Genomic DNA, 12,584 nt, shown 5'->3' on the forward strand with positions numbered 1-12,584 from the left:
CAGAGAAAAACATTTTTCATTTATGTCTGTAGCTTTAGACTGACTAACCCTGAGTCTGTAGACTGACTAACCCTGAGTCAGTCTTCAGGGTTTAGTTGCCTGACGAAGTAGAATAGCAATTCAAGACTGATGTTAGCCTCTCAGTGTTTTCAACATTATCTAGAAGCCTTTGTGTACTGGATCTCATTTGTTTCCTTATCTGTTGCATTTGGTTAGAAATAATGACACAGGTGATACTACTTTTCAGTCTTTGAGAGGGACATATTTGTTTGCTACTGGGAGAGCTGGGGTTTAGCACCTTTCATTAAGAAACCAATATGAATAAAGCAATTATTACTAGGTATAATAATACTAACAATCAGACCCTATTTTTGGTAGTGCTCATATTCAGTTGGTCATCTTGAACAAGTATGAATATGGCAGAGCAAGAACCAGCTTCCTAATTTACCAAATCCAGGGCAAAATGAAAATGTGGAGACCTTGCTCAAAAATTCTTTAATATTTCACAATAGAGCATTAAACCAAGAACAAGCCCTTTTAAGTACAGGGCCTTCTGTGATTGCACAGGTCACAAACACATTGAGACAAAAGTCACGGTTAAAACCCACTCATACTCTTTTGTTAAATGTCTTACCTATTTGGATGATTGCACACATTATTTTATGATGTCTTAATATCAATGAGGAGAAGTTAACAGTAGTACCATTAAGAAGAGAAAAATAGACCAGATCCCCGCTACCTTGTGCATGGTGGGCTTGCATTGGCCCGGGGAAAGGGGAGCAGGTCTATGGGTCCAAGTATTGGGGCTGCGTCCTCCAGACAAGGATTAGGAGGAGACAGAGACAGCAAGGATAGGCCCAGAAAAACACTAGGAAAAAAATATGGCAAATATCCACCAGGAAATCTAAGACATGGAGCAGCACATGTAGAATGGAGAGGAAGATTGCCCTTTCGGAGGGGGCGAAGGCCACCAGCTAGCAGGAAGTAATAGACGGGGACAGGCTCGCCGACTTGCCCCTAACTTCTGATGGGCCATACCTAATAGGTCGGTCAATGGTGGGATGGGTGGAGGTGGAGATGATATGGAAATGTTCATGGAGGAGAATGAGAGAAATCAGAAGAAAACTTATGGAGCTGCAGTTGAGGAATTGTCTGCGTATCCTTATGGAGGAATTCTCACCAAGATCATCATGATGAATTTTGCCTTACGCTTTGACTCCTGCCATTTTCCATGAGATTAATATTGTGAATCCCACTATTGTTTTCTTTTTCCTTGAATTTCCTCATATGCCTTTACTGATCTGCTTGCTGTGAACCTTACGTAATTTACATGTGTCAGGTTGGTTCTGTCTTACCAGCTTCTAACTGGAGATTGCCTTGGCACCCAGTTTTAAATTTCTGTCAACAGTAGTTTCACCCATTTGCATGGAAAAATGTAAAGTTAATAAAGCAATTAACAAGTAAAAGAGAGAGAGAAAGAGAGAGAGAGAGAGAGAGAGAGAGAGAGAGAGAGAGAAATAGCTGTTTGTAACAAGGAAATTAAAACATTTCTATTTTATAAATTAAATAATAATCACTACTTAACTATTGAGTTTAATGGTATTTTGAGACAGACCATTTAAAATGGGTTTTAATTTTACCCTATCAGTGATCCTCAAACTGTTCAACTCTGTTATGGTTCTCATAATTCCTCCACCCAAAATCAGTTTCTATTGAAATCAATGTTAATACTGAGAAGCCCAGGAGAAGAGGTAGAACAGGTGAGCAAGTCAATGGAACTGAAGACATTAGCATTTTGTTATTTCATGACTGCATACAATAACTATACTGCATATTGTAACAGGTCTTTTTTTACTCCATTCAAGTTTCCATTAAAAAAATATCATAGACTGAGTGACTTAGTGAAGTATGCAATTGAAGGATATCCAACACAGGAATAATGGAAGCTGGTGTGAAGACAACAGACTTGTTTATTATCAAGAAAACAGCTGCCTCTATTTTCAGTCAAGATAGCAGAGTAGATAAATGCTATGCTTGCCTCCTCTCATGATTTCATCAAAATTACAACTAAATTACAGAGCAACATCATTGAGAATTGCCTGGAGACTAACTAGCTGAACAGAAGTCCTATAACTAAGGACATACAGAAGAAGCCACCTTGAGACTGGTAGGAGGGGCAAAGACACAGAACACGCAGGTGTCATATCCACATGTGACCATTAAAAATCAAGATATCTCAGTTGTGGAATTCCCTCCAGAGGAGTGAGGGATCCCATCCCTACACCAGGCTCTCCAGCCCTGAGTTCCAGTGCCGGGAAAAGAAGTCTCCCCAACTTCTGGCTGTGAAAAACAGCAGAGATTGTGGATGAGTGAGACAGAGGGCAGCTGGAGTCCCATGCATTCCTCTTAAAGGGCCTGCACACAGACTTACTTGACGGACTCACTCACAGCAGCTCAAAAGTTACCAGGGACATATGGTGAGGAACTGAATTGTCCAGCTTCAGGGCAACAGCTGATGGGGCAGCTTTCTCCCAGACAAAAGGCTGGCAGACTCCATTATTTTTTTATTGAGCCCCACACCAACACACATCATAATTAAACCGCCAAAAGTAAAAGACAAAGAAAGAATCTTAAAAGCAGCAAAAGAAAAACAGTTAGTTACCTACAAAGGAGCTCCCATAAGACTGTCAGCTGATTTCTAAATAGAAACTTTGCAGGCCAGAAGGAGTGGCACAAAATATTCAGTTATGAAAAGCGAGGATCTACAACCAAGATTGCTCTACCCAGCAGAACTTTCATTTAGAATCAAAGGACAGATAAAGAGTTTCCCAGACAAGAAAAAGCTGAAGGAGTCCATCACCACCAAACCAGTATTAAAAGGAATCTTAGAGGGACTTCTTTAAGACAAAAAGAAAAAAATAAATTTAAAAATACGAACAATAAAATGGAAATAAGTACATATCTGTCAACAATTACTTTCGATGTAAATGGATTAAATGCTCCAACCAAAAGATAAGGAGGCTGAATGAATAAGAAGACAAAACCCTTACATGTCATGCCTACAAGATACTCACTTCAGATTGAAAGACACATACAAACTGAAAGTAAAGGGATCAAAAAAGATATTTCATAAAAATAGAATTAAAAAATCTGGAGTAGCAATACTTATATCAGACAAAATAGACTTTTTTTTAAAACAAAGACTATTACAAGAGACAAAGAAGGGCCCAGTAATCCCACTTCTGGTTTTTATCCAAAGAAACCCAAAACACTACTTCAAAAGGACATATGCATCCGTTTGTTCATTGCAGTACCATCTACAAAAGCCAAGCTATGGAGGAAACCTGGGTGTCCTTGAATGGATGAATGGATAAAGAAGAGGTGGTACATATATGCAATGGAATATTATTCTGCCATAAAAAAGAATGGAATCTTGCCATCTACAACAACATGGATGGATGTAGAGGGTATTTTGCTGAGTGGAGTTAAGTTAGACAGAGAAAGACAAATGCCATATTATTTCACTTGTATGTAGACTGTAAAGAACAAAATAAACAAACAAACTAGAAACAAACTCATAGATACAGAGAATATTTTGATGGTCCACAGCCTAAAGAGGTGTTGAGGGGATGGGTGAAAAAGGGGACAGGATTAAGAAGTACAAATTGGTAGCTACAGAATAGTCGTGGGCATGTAAAGTATAGCATAGGGAATATAGTCAATGGTATTTTGATAACTGTGTATGGTGTCAGATAGGTACTAGAAGATTTATCAGGGTGTTCACTTCATAGGTTGTATAAATACCTAACCACTATGTTGTATACCTGAAACTAATACAATATTGTATGTCAACTGAAAACTGAAAAAATATCAAAGGGTGAAAACAATGAAATAAAAGTTGACCTGTAAAAACTGAAAAAAAAAAGAAAAAAAAAAAAAAAAACAGCTGCCTCTGGTCGTAGATCTTTTGTTCCCCTTCTTTCCCCTCCATGAATGCTAAAAGATTTTTTTTTCAGTACCTGGTGTAAGCGAAGTGAAGCTTGAAGTATTTTCAACATACCTCCCAAATAGCCCCCTTTAATACCCCCGAATTCCAGGCAATGTCTTTCAGGCAATAACTGCCTCTTACCAACCAGACTTGGTGCCTCCAAGGAGGGTATTGACAGGAAGAGCAGTAAAGAGCCTTGATTTTTCCTTTTATCCCTATGATGATCAGCCTAGGTTGCTCTCTGGAAACAAAAAATCTAGAAAATTAACAACTTTAATGCTAAATCTATGACAGATGTGTATAATTTCCTGACTATAAGAAAATACTAAGTTTTTAGTGAGTGGGATAATCAATCAAAACTTGTAGTAACTGGTATATAGTTGCTCATAGTAATTTCTTAAAATTTTTTGTATTTCTGTGGTGTCTTCTCTTTCATTTATAATTTTATTAATTTGGGTCCTCGCTCTCTTTTTTTTGATGAGTCTGGCTAAATGTTTGTCGAGTTTATCTTCTCTAAAAACCAACTCTTGGATTCATTGATCTTTCGTATTTTTTTTCTGGTCTCTATTTCATTTATTTCTGCTCTGATCTTTATTATCTCCTTCCTTGTACTTCCTTTGGGCTTATTTTGCTGTTCTTTTTCCAAATCCCTTAAGTGTGAAGATAAACTATTGATTAGTGATTTTTCTTGTTTCTTTAGGTAGGCCTGCATTGCTATGAATTTTCCTCTTAGGACTGCTTTCGCTGTATCCCATAGATTTTGTGTCGTCATGTAATCTTACCATTTGCAACAACATGGATGGACCTAGAGAACATTATGCTGAGTGAAATAAGTCAGACAGAGAAAGACAAATACCATATGATCTCACTTATATGTGGAATCTAAAGAAAAGAATAAATGAATGAACTAATCAGAAGCAGTTTCAGAGACATAGAGGAAAAACTGAGGGTTGCTAGATGGGAGGGGGGTGGGGATAAGGGGGAAGGTGAGGGTATTAGAAAGCACAATCGGTAACCGCAAGATTGCCACTGGGATACAAAAGTCAATTTGGGGAATGTAATCAATAATGTTGTAAAGATTTTGTAGGGTATCCGATGGACACCTGTCCTATAAGGGAAACCACCTCAGGGATGATGTAGATGCCTGATCACTGCACTGTACACCTGAAGCTGAAGCTGAACAATAATGAATGTCAACTACAATTTTACATATATATATATGTAGTTACAAGAAGTGGAGTACAGCATTAGGAATAGAGACAGTGGAAATATAATGGCTGTAAGCGATGTCAGAGGGGTAGTAGGTGGGGGAGGGGGTTTATCACTGTGTGAGGGACATAAATGATAAATGTCTATTACATTGTTTTGTACACCTGAAACTAATAAAAAAAATTTTAAAACCTTTGTAGTAACTGAAATATAAGGCTGAAGTGAATGGTCTATCTGTTATAATGCAGTTAGCTATTACTTATCCTTACTGAGTTTTCATTAAAGACCAACAATGAGATTTTGCGAAAGACAATAGAATCAATCCTTCCTAGCAAAGTAGAAATAGAATGTAAAACTAAAAACTAAAATGTTACCCTGTAATATGTAAAGAAAGTAGAGGGTGTCAGATTAATCAATGGCTTATTTGGAAAAAATTGTAGACAAGGGTTTAATCTGTGTTTAATAGTGGAAAGCTTCTATCCATTTCCAACAGAGATCTCAGATCATCTAATTTATATGAAAAATGAAAAAGCTCTCAAAAAACATACCAAGCCCTAATTATTTTATTTACCCACTTGGGTACTTAACATTAGCTTTTAGTTGTTTACTTAATACACATAGTATTTTTAATTTTTGTGGGATTTTTATCAACTTAAAATTTGGAAAATGTATGCATTATTTTTCTAATTAACCTGGGGAAAAACTGATGAGATGTCAGAAATACATTAGGTTTAGATCAATTATTTAAATTAGAATCCTAGTTGCTGCATTACTGGGGAGAAAGGAAGTGGTAGCTGTTAACCTACATATTCTCCATTTATTTACTTATTTATAGGCAAATTTCTAAGGCTATAATCACCTTAACATTTTAATTCTAAACACCACTTTAAGAATCAAACCAAAAAACTATTCTACCTAGAAGGTCATCAAGTTCTATCACCTTTTTTTAGGGTTCATAATGTTCATCTATAAAACTGGCCTAACACCATGTTCTTCAAAAGTTGGATTATGATCAAAATGATGCTGTAAAAATAAAAAAAGAATCGATGCAGTAATATCCACTAATAAACACACTAAGTTGGATAATTTGACCAAATAACAGAAATCAGCTCAGTCCAAAGATGAACAATTTTAAGTCATTCTTTGTTGCCTTACAGCTGCCAAACGGTTTGTTCCCCCGCGCTCTTCCCAGGATGTCACAAAGGAGTGCCTCAGCAAACTGAGGCCTGATGGAGAAATATCGGAAAAGCTCCTTTGAGGGGAAGTCACAGCAAACTGAGACCCGATGGAATTATATTGGTCCCTCCCCTTCAATGGATTCCTTGGAGATGTGCGTGTTTGTGAAAGCAAAGTTCAGGCTGGAACACAATGGCAACTTTCAGAGAGACAGTCAGCAGGCTACATAGCACACAGATCTTGAGATTAACAATCATTACCTCTTTAGAAGTTTACCAATAAAAATTACATGTTGGCTCGATTCGGGGTTCAGTCCCTGAGACTGTTCCCCTTGGCCCGTGCTTGCACTCTACTCATGGCTACTGTCTTTTCTTAACCCTGTGCCGCCCTTCTCCTTCCCCACAACCCACGTCGTGCTGGACATGACAATTCTTCCCACAATTTTATTTCCCTACTCCTCTGAAAACAGCTGTTTTGCTCTAATTGCACAAAAACAGCACAATTCTAGCCATTGTTTGGCTACTATGACCCCTAGACATGTTGGGGCTTCCACAGTGGGATGGAATCCCAGAGAGAACTAAGGCTAAATGGATACTGTGTACTTGGGGAAATAGGCATTCTCAGACATTGCTGATAGAAAAGCCAAATAATACAACATCTATGGAGAAGAATCTGGCAATATCTAACAAAATTATGTATACATTTTTCCCAATCATCAGCATTTCCATTTTTAGAAATTTATTCCACAAATATACTTGCAAAAATACTATAGTAGCTTGTGTGGTGGATTACCCAGATGTCCTCTTTATGACAAAGGCTATGGGAGACACCATTCTTACGAGTTTGGCAGCAGAATATTCTTCAGCTGAAATTCTCTTTAAGGGTTGCCTTTTGTTGAAAAAAACTGCCTTCCAATCTACATCCCATGACTGTTCTATTCAGGGATATACGGACCTGGCCCCCTTGCTTCAAGAAAGAACAACTCCAAGGGGCCATCTAGCCCCAGAGCTCTCCATGGGATTTCCTGAGGCCTTTGGTGCAACCTCATTGCAGTTCAACTCTTCCCAATGCCTAATCCCTTCACTCTTTCAGATGTTTTGATCCCAAAAGCACTCACTAATCACTTCCTGCATGTAAATCTCTGCTCAGAATCTGTTTCTCAGGGAACTTAATCAATTGGTGCCAAACTGGTCCCAGAAAGCAGGTGCTAAAATGGGATTTTAAAGTTGGCTCAACAGCCAGCTGGCTGACAATGAGAACCACATAACTGCTGGTAGGTGAAGCCCTGATATTCCTTGGTATGCTGGAGCAATGTAATTGCTAAAACATTTTTTTAAATATGTGGGGAACTGAGATAGGACACCAGTGGAAGGGAAGGTACTAACGATTGTAATACCTCAGGCTTTTGTGAAAGTAAGGATAAGATAACAGAATCAAATCACTGTTGTTGACTGCCATTGATAAACTGGGGGAAAAAAGGCTAAGGTTAATTATGAATTTAAAGAGAAATGAAAACTCAGCACTCAGAGATCCTCCTTGGTAGTAGCAGATGAAGAGACTCGTCTCCTGTAGCCAGAGGACAGAGGAACCTGAGAATCAGTCTCAGGATTTAATTATGAGTAGCAGAGTTCCATAGACAGGTGAATTCTCAGGGCCCTGGTGCGGATGTCAGGACAGAGCCCTGTTTGGGTCTGCGGGTATCTGAATTGATTCACTCAGAAACCTTGAAACATATGATCATCTTCCTGAACCCTCTGGGCCTATTGTATGACATACTCCTCTCAGTTAAAAACTAGCCTTATGCCCCACCATCCTTGCTTGGAGAAAAGGCACATCCTCCCCACGCCCACTCTCAAAATTGAATCCTCTTCTCCTTATGACCTTCACCAATAACTAGGGTCAAGCTTCAATATAACCCAGGAAAGGAAGTGCTGGGCCTACTAAAAGAGGAAAGTGACTATATGTTGAAAGAACTGGAGGATCTAGCCAGTATGTACTGGTAGGAGCTGGGAAAGTATGCATAGGATTGGATTCTGTAGGTAATGGATCAATGGAAATAGAACATCTGGTTAGACAATGGATAATTTTTCAATGGAAGCACTCTCCTGGGATACAGCATTTAGCAGCTTGGCCAGAACCCCAGGAGATAGTGCTACCATGCTGACAGGATAACTCTGAGAGGCAGAAAAATCAATGGCTTACACTAAGTGAAATGAAATTGCCAGAATTGCCTTTGAAAATGAAGAAGTGATCAAAAGACTCAGAGGCCAGAATAGCTGGAGATAGATAGGTAGGTAGGTAGGAAGGTAGATAGATAGATAGATAGATAGATAGATAGATAGATGCATATCCATTGACTCAGAACTAAATATTCCATGTGAGAGCCTAGAGAACTTGTTTTCCAAGAGATAAAGAATGACCTGGTGAAAGGAGCACCAAAATCAGTGTTGACTATTCCCTATAGGCCAATACTGTGGGTAGGAGAAATACTGTTAGGGAACTAGTCTTATTGATGACAATGGGGATGAGAAGTTCCCAAATTACAGAGGCTAGGTGACGAAGTTAAGCCACTAGGAGCAAGGTAGGCACAATTGTCACTAGGAACAGCAAGTTGACTGTGGAAGTTGAGGGGGCAGGCAGCCTGAACCACAGAAAGATATAGAGATTTTTTAATAGAGCACAGTTCCCTTGGGGCTGTATGCATGGCCAGCCAACACAGGTATTTCTCAATATAAATGATGAAAAGAAATCCAAGATGGATGAAACAAGAGGCTGAAGCTAACCACCACAATAAAAAGATGCAATCCCTTGATTCCAAGATCTGAACCAATTCTCAGACCCAAAACTCACTAAGAGAGAAGCCACAGTCCCAAGGAGAAATGATCCGAAAACACCACAGCAAGTATATACAGGAATGATTCCTTTGTTCTTCTCCAAAGACTAGAAGTGACATAAATATTCATCAATATGGAACCTTTTGGCTAGGCTATGGTATCTCCAACATGGACTATTGTGCAGCAGCAAAAAACAATGAGGCTTCTCTATATATAGGAATCTCCAGAAGATATCCAGAAGATATTTAATTTGAAAAAGCAAGATGCACATCAATGCATATATTATGTTAACTTTTGTGTAAAGGATAAGGAGGAATGTTGGCTTTTCTTTTCAAAGTGAATTAATGAAAAGCTAAACCAAAACAAATATAAATGATATTCTCGGAGGTAGAGGTACAGAGTGGAAAGAAAAGGCATGAGAACAAAATTTTTTTAATGTACCTTATTTTACAGCATTAAAATGAACAGGAGTCACCTTGAAGAGTTTTCAATGGACAAAGAAGGATAATTTGAACATAAAAATATAACACTAACTCTAACTGATTAAAACACAACAAATACATTTAAATCTATGAATTCAGAGTTAAACTAATAAACTTGATTCATCACCATTTGAAGTTTGCTAAGGCACACACATTTATTATTCTGAAAAATTCATGAATGAAGGGAAAGAATCAAGCATTTATCCTGCTTTCATATACAAGCTATACTTGAGAATAACCAAATAGATGATGAGAAAAATTTCTTCTTTATAAAATTCTAGCTAATACATCACCATTTTTGAACCCCTAATGAAATAATGAATGATGCAATAATTACCAATAGATGCCAAAACCCTAGGTAAAAAGTTAATGGAAGCATTCTAGTAGATCGGACTAACACCACTAACAATGGGAGAATTTTAGTTGTCTCCTGATGTGATGTAATATGAAGTTCAAGGCACCATTGATCAAATATCCTGCCTGCCCAAATCAAATCTGATTTTTTTTTAAAAAAAATCCTTTATAACTTAATACCACTTTTTAGGAAATACAAGGCATAGAAGAACAAGTTAAGTGACATCATGAGGAAAAATTAGCCAAGTCCAGGATACAGAAGACTGTGGATGAATGACCCAGTTTCTTCAAATCAGAAAAGAAAAATAATAGGACTATTACAGATAAAAAGAAACTTGAGAAATATAACAAACCAATGCAACATATAGACTTTGATTGAATCCTGTATTTTCCTACTGCTGCTGTAGTAAATTATCATAAACTTAGTAGTTTAAAACAACATAAATATATTATCTTATAAATTTATTATCTTCTGAAGGTCAGAAGTCCAAAAATGGGCCTTACAGGACTAAAACCAAGGTGTTGGGACAGTACTACTTCTGGAGACATTAGGGAGATTTGGTTCCTTGAATTTTCCAGCTTCTAAAGGCTGTCTACATCCTTGGCTAGTCGTCCCGTTCCAGCAATGGCACCTCCTTCCACCACAACCTCCCTCTCTGACTCTGACCCTCCTACCTCTCTCATATAAAGACCCTTGTGATTACGTTGAGCATACATAGATAATCCAGGATAACATTCCCATCTCAAAGTCCTTAAGTTAATCATATTTGCAAAGTCCCAGTTGCCATGTAAGGTAATTTATTCATAGGTTCCAGGAATTAGGATGTGGATATTAGAAGGGGGGGAAGGGAAAAGGGGCATTATGCTGTCTACCACAGATTTTGATTCAAACAAAGTAATGATAAAAAAACATTTTCACAGAAGTGACAAAATTTGACCATAGATTGGGTATCATATAGGAATTGCTAACTTTCTAAGGTTTGATCATGGTATTTTGTTTTTAGTGTCGGCCATCTATTGGAGATGCTTACAGAATTATTTATAGGTGAAAGGATATGATATCTGATATTTGCATTAAAATGCATTTTAAAAGAATAAGGGAAATAAATCAAATAAGATAGGCAAAATACTAAAAATTGTTATGGGTTAGATTATGGTCACATAGGATTCAGAATACTTTTTCCTCTACTATTGTGTGTACTTGAAAATATCTATAATAAAACAGTTTTTAAAAACTAAAGGTAAATTAATATGGTATAAAAGAAAACAAACGGAAAGGAAAACGGAGAATCTAGGGCTTCAGTGAACGATTCTTATCCATATATTTTTGCACACCAGTGTGAATGTATGGGAAGATAGTTCTTAGAATTGCATTTGAAATGTTGATAGTAACTGCTTTAAATGTATACTAAAGTTGAACAATTAAGTGAACAGATGGAGGATGAGCCATATTTCTCACTGTCAGAGATGAAAGTGGCAGATAAATAAGAAGGGAAGGATAGAATGAAACCTGTGGTGCTATATTAGAGTCAAAGACATCAGAATGAACTCATGGTTAGTTTAATTTATAGATAGATAGATAGATAGATAGATAGATAGATAGATAGATAGATAGATACAATCATCAATGTATGTGCATACATGGGTTACTATATATACCTATATTACCTAGCTCTGCTACTGAGAAGACTTAGAAGCAATCACACCCCAGCAGCAAAAAGCAAACCCAGTACCCACATCTTGGTTTCTAAATACCATTTTTCAATAAAAGAAACCAGGGATCCTTGGGGAAATGGGTTTTCTAGGATTGGGTCAGGGAAAGAAAATAAGAGATAAGCCTGAAGTATCTTGTAATACCAGAAAGTGAGGAAGCTCACACACACAAAAAAAGAATGAGGCATGTCAAAGGGACACAGGAGCCAAACTGAAAGAGCTCTTAATGACCAAATCTGAAACAATTTTACCAAAATAAATAACATAGTATTGGATTATAATCCCAAATTATAAAATAGATAAACATGTGTTTATACTGACATATATAAATGGTCAAATAAACAAATAAAATAGAGAGAAGAGACAAATTGTCCTCATTGTACACAAATTATTCCTCAATAAAGTTGAAAAGAAAAAATATTTGAGTCAATTTACCAGTGGTGTTTATAGGTTAAGTAAAACACTTCAGAAAATTTGGATAAATTGTGTTTGCAAATCTTAACTCCAAGATACTAGAAAAAAAGAGTTTTTCCTTTTCTCAATCTCAAGAAATTTTAGAATGAGGTCCAAGATGTCAGAGTAGATAAATGCTGTGCTTGCCTCATCCCATGAACACATCAAAATTACAACTAAATTATAGAACAATCAACCTGAAGAACCATCTGAATTCTAGCTGAACAGAAGCTCTACAACTAAGGATATAAAGAAGAAGTCACGTCAAGACTTGTAGGAGGGGCAGAGATGCAAAACGGGCTGGCCCCAAACCTCCATGTGGCAGATGAAAATTGGGAGGAATATCTTGGCTACCGAGGTTCCCCCTGAAGGAGT

The 12,584-nt window shown here is 37.4% G+C and overlaps 1 pseudogene; it reads left to right on the top strand.

Moving 5' to 3' along the window:
• The first annotated feature begins 881 nt into the window (after positions 1-881).
• Positions 882-1,216, top strand: LOC117038706 (protein BEX3-like; annotated as a pseudogene).
• Positions 1,217-12,584: the final 11,368 nt, after the last annotated feature.

Source organism: Rhinolophus ferrumequinum, chromosome 19 (assembly GCF_004115265.2).
Source record: "Rhinolophus ferrumequinum isolate MPI-CBG mRhiFer1 chromosome 19, mRhiFer1_v1.p, whole genome shotgun sequence".
Lineage (NCBI taxonomy): Eukaryota > Metazoa > Chordata > Mammalia > Chiroptera > Rhinolophidae > Rhinolophus > Rhinolophus ferrumequinum.